The sequence below is a fragment of the Prionailurus viverrinus genome, chromosome C2 (assembly GCF_022837055.1).
Source record: "Prionailurus viverrinus isolate Anna chromosome C2, UM_Priviv_1.0, whole genome shotgun sequence".
NCBI lineage: Eukaryota > Metazoa > Chordata > Mammalia > Carnivora > Felidae > Prionailurus > Prionailurus viverrinus.
This window is the reverse complement of record NC_062569.1, coordinates 146,739,997-146,744,556: the sequence shown is the minus strand read 5'-3', so window position 1 is coordinate 146,744,556 and position 4,560 is coordinate 146,739,997. Positions and strand designations below refer to the sequence as shown.

Sequence of the window (4,560 nt, the reverse complement as noted above, 5' to 3'; positions counted from 1 at the left end):
TGTAGTCCAGCTACGGCAAAAATCTCTATATGCTTTCCTTCGTGCTTTTGCACAAAAGGGGAAAATCATAGATTCACAGAGAACATGACTCCATAAGTTGGTCTTGGTTCAATCAAGAAAATCCTCTTGGTAGTCTGGAAATCATTTCATTCCTTCATACTTTGCAACCCTTTGAGGCTTCCTGTTGGCGGACCATTTGTTTTACATAGGATGGCTCCAGATTACTTTTTAAGCTCTGTTTTATACAATCTGGCTCTGGAACTAAGCTCTTCAACTCCCTGGGGTTTACAGCCTGACTTTCTGCTGATGCAAATTTCTTCTTAATCCTTAGAAGTTCCAGACCTTTTTCCTTCTAATATTTAGAACTCATTTTGAAAAGGCAGAAGGGATGCGGGGTTGGGGGGATGGATGTTATGGTTTCTTTACCTGATGTTGAAGAGTAGTTGTTACTGTGTTGTGGTAATAAAAATGTTGAGATTATCTTAACCTGATTTCAGCTCTTCTCACAATTCACAAAAGCACACAATTGTGCATTTCTACTCAAAGAGACTGACTCCTCTGGCTGGGATTTGAGAATGCATTGATACATGATTATGTATTGGATAGAGTTGTTTAATCAACAAATATTTGCTGAGTGCTACGGCACTTTGCATTATCATTTGCAAATATTTGTGGCCCCTCCCTATGGGAAGAGTATATTTCCTTGTGCCAATGACATCAGGCAAAGTCATATAACTGGCTTTAGCCAGTGAAAAGTCCATAGCAGTGGCATGTGTGATTTCCAGGCAGAAGCTGTAAGAGCCAATATAGGTTCCGGCAAGTTCTTTCACCCCCACCATGGGCCAGGAAAGAGGATAGAGGATGCTCTGTCAGCGTACGTCCCAAAGTAGGATGACACGTGAAACACAGCCACAGATGTGCAATGGACATATAATATGAACATGAAATAAACCTTATATGTTTGGGGTCACTTTTTTATAGCAGCTAACGATAGCCACCCTGAATAACACACATACCCACTAGGTGTTCATCATTGTGCTGGGTGTACAATTTATTTATACATACAGCTATTAAGCCATGGTCCCCAAATAGCTTTGCTTAATAGAAACTTCTTTTAAAATAAGGGCGCTATGTCACAGAGAGAGGATTTCAAACTTTCTTTACACAGCAGAACCCCCTTACCCAGAATGCCAACTAGAAAACAGAAACCAACAGGGCTGCTCTGGTTGAAAGAGTGAGGGCCAGAAACTTGGTGGTTCTATCTCCCCAATGACCACACTCAACCCAGTGCCAGACATCTGGCCAGCATTCAGTGAATATCTGTTGAATAAATAAACAGATAGATTATTTCCTACAGGATATAAAGAGTCCTTAAAGAGGACTCTCTGGAGAGCTGTATAGTTCTATAGAGCAGAGTTGAACATTCGCATAGTAACAGTATAGTCCAGTAGCGGGGTTCAGGTTCAGTGATCAGATTCACATCTATGTAGAATAAGAGGACAAGAGCAGAGATGGTGAAGATTCAGACCCTGTTGTAGCCCACCATTCCTGTATCTTTCCAATTATAGTCCCATCAAAGATCTTAATGATTGGCCTGAAACTAATATAATGCTGTATGTCAACTACATTGGAGTCAAGATAAAATTTAAAACAAATTTAAATGTTAAGGATTGTTACACATTTTCCATGGTCCAGCCAACAGTAGAGACGCTAACAAATAGAGAGGAATGAAGACAAAATAACTAATCATTCACACATCAAGTAATTAGTCCTAACACAATAATTCAACCCCCTGTTTCCGCCTGTATGTTAGTGACGACGTAAAAAACAATAAGCCCTACTGAACAAGCTCAAAAGTATACCTTCAACGTAACGAGAATTTTCCTCCTTACTAAATCTCCCGTAAGTGTAGGCTGCTAGACATACTGAGCCTAAAGCTCATATTGTTCCCGTAACAGTGACCTGTTGGCAGAACTTTATTAAAAACAATGATGGGGAGGGGCAAGATGGCAAGCTAAAATAACACAAACCTCCCTCAATAAAATCCTAGATCCATTGCCTTTTTGAAACATAGGTCTTAAAAACTCATTTAAAAAAGTCATAGTTGAGCTCACAAGAAACTAGAAATCCCAGTGGGCCACATAGAAGACAGAACTGAAAACTGCCATGTGAGCTAACACCGCAGGATGTGACTGACAGGAGGTAGTTGTTGGTTCAAATGACCAAGGGACTTGGATTTCAGTGTTCATGTGGGGATAGGTGTTGAGGCCCAGGGCAAGATGAAGACTGGTGAGCCAAAACCCCTGTTTGGAGCTGGATTGTCAAATAGCTGTAATCTCAGCAGAAGGGTGGACCAGAAAAACTTCATCTGTCAGTACAGCCAGTAGTTAAGAGAGAAAGCTCATCTGTTTTCTTCTTTGGCCCTGGGTAAAAAAAAAAAAAAATTTTAAAAACCTTTAGGCCATCGCTTCATGCATCTGAGATTTTAATTTATACTAATTGTAGAGGCCGGGAAAAATCAATACTGGAAATTAATATAAAAATTAGTTCTAGGCAGAAAAAAAAAACACAGAAGAAGAAAATGCAACATGCTCTCTCAGATTCTCTGCAAGGAAACTGCTGTAGATTTCCACAAAACAGAAGAAGTCCGACTAAAGATGAACTTACAAATATATACTTTGCGCACATGCATGCATACGCACGTACAATCCACAGGTATCATAAGACAAAAGAAACAAAAGGATTAGAGACCCTAAGACTTTAAGATTTAAAAAATCAACAATCTGGAAAATAACACAAATTAAATATGCTAAAAACAAGTAAAGGATTAAATAGGAGATATTTAAGAAACCCTAAGAAGCAAATAAACAACTAAATAACTGTAGAAGAGAACACGTAGGTTTGAAAAGAAGCCAAACAGAAATTCTACAAGTGTAAAATATATCCAATGACATTAAATCTCAATAGAAAAGTGGCAGATTAGACACTGTTGAAAAAGGAATTGGCAAAGTAGAAGATAGATGTGAAGGAATTATTCAGAATGTAATACAGAAAGAAAAACAGGTGGAAGGGTGGTTAAGGGATTTGGAGGATAACGTCAGAATATCTAACATAGATAGTAAGAATTTCATGGGACATGGAAATATTGGAATACAAAGTGGGTAAGAATTTCCTAGGATCTTTGTATCTTAAACATGCCACTAAAAACACAAGCAACCCAAGAGAAATAGATAAATTGGAATTCATCAAAATTAAAAACTTTTGTGCTCAAAGAACACCACAAAGAAAGTGAAAAGACAACCTGCAGAATAGGAAAAATGTTTTCAATTCATGTATCTAATAAAGGACTTGCACCTACAATATAAAAAGCTCTTAGAACTCAACAATGAAAAAACAACCCAGTTAAAATATGAGCAAATGATTTGATTAGCTGTTTCTCCAAATAAAAACATAAACTTAGACATAAAAATGACTGATAAGCACATGAAAAGATGTTCAACAGCATTCGTCATCAGAAAAATGCATATCAGGGATACCTGGGTGGCTCCGTCAGTTGGGCATCCGACTTCAGCTCAGGACATGATCTCACGGTTCATGGGTTTCTTGCCCTGTGTCAGGCTCTATGCTGACAGCTCAGATCCTGGAGCCTGCTTTGGATTCTGTGTCTCCCTCTCTCTCTCTGCCCTTCCCCAGCTTGCTCTCTCTCTCTCTCAAAGATAAATAAACATTAAAAAAATGAAAAATGCAAATAAAACCATAATGAGATACACTTACTAAAGTGACTCTAATCAAAAGATAGACAATAACAAGATAGACAATAACATTCTGGAAAACAGTTTCATGATTCCTCAAAAAGTCAAACATAGAATTAACATATGATCTAGTATACATTGCAAAGTATACACCCAAAATAACTGAAAACAGATGTTTAGAAAAAAATTAGTGCATGAGTACCCATAGCACCATTTATTCATAATAATCAAAAGTAGAAACAAAATGTCCATCAACCAATGAATGGATAAACAAACCGTAGTATATCCCTACAATGGAATATTATTTGGCCGTAAGAAGGAAAGAAATACTTATACATGCTACAACAGAGATGAACACTGAAGATATTATGCTACGTGAAAGAAACCAGTCATAAAACACTATGTATTGTATGATTCAGTTTACATGAAATGTCCAAAAGAGGAAAAATTATAGAGACAGAAAATAATTCATGGTTGTCAGTGGCTGAGGGGAAGGGAGGAATGGAGAGGGACTGCTTAGTGGGTATGAGGTTTCTTTGTTGGGATGACAAAATGTTTTGAAATTAGATAGAGGAGGTGACTGTACAGTTCTAGAAATATGCCAAAATCCAGTGAATTGTGTACTTTAAAAGGGTGAATTTTATCCAGCTTCGGCTCAGGTCATGATCTTGTGGTTTGTGAGTTCGAGCCTACATCAGGCTCAGAGCCTGGGGGCCTACTTCAGATTCTGTGTCTCCCTCTCTCTCTGCCTCTCTCTCTCTCTCTCTCTCTCTCTCTCTCTCAAAAATAAATAAACATTAAAAAAGAA

General features: G+C 38.0%; 1 long non-coding RNA gene across 1 annotated transcript; it reads right to left on the bottom strand.

Moving 5' to 3' along the window:
* Positions 1-1,026: 1,026 nt before the first annotated feature.
* On the bottom strand, positions 1,027-3,590 carry LOC125175261 (uncharacterized). The gene is made up of 2 exons (XR_007155724.1): positions 3,537-3,590; positions 1,027-2,423 (listed from the first exon to the last, which is right to left on the bottom strand). It is a non-coding gene; the product is annotated as an uncharacterized LOC125175261 (long non-coding RNA).
* Positions 3,591-4,560: the final 970 nt, after the last annotated feature.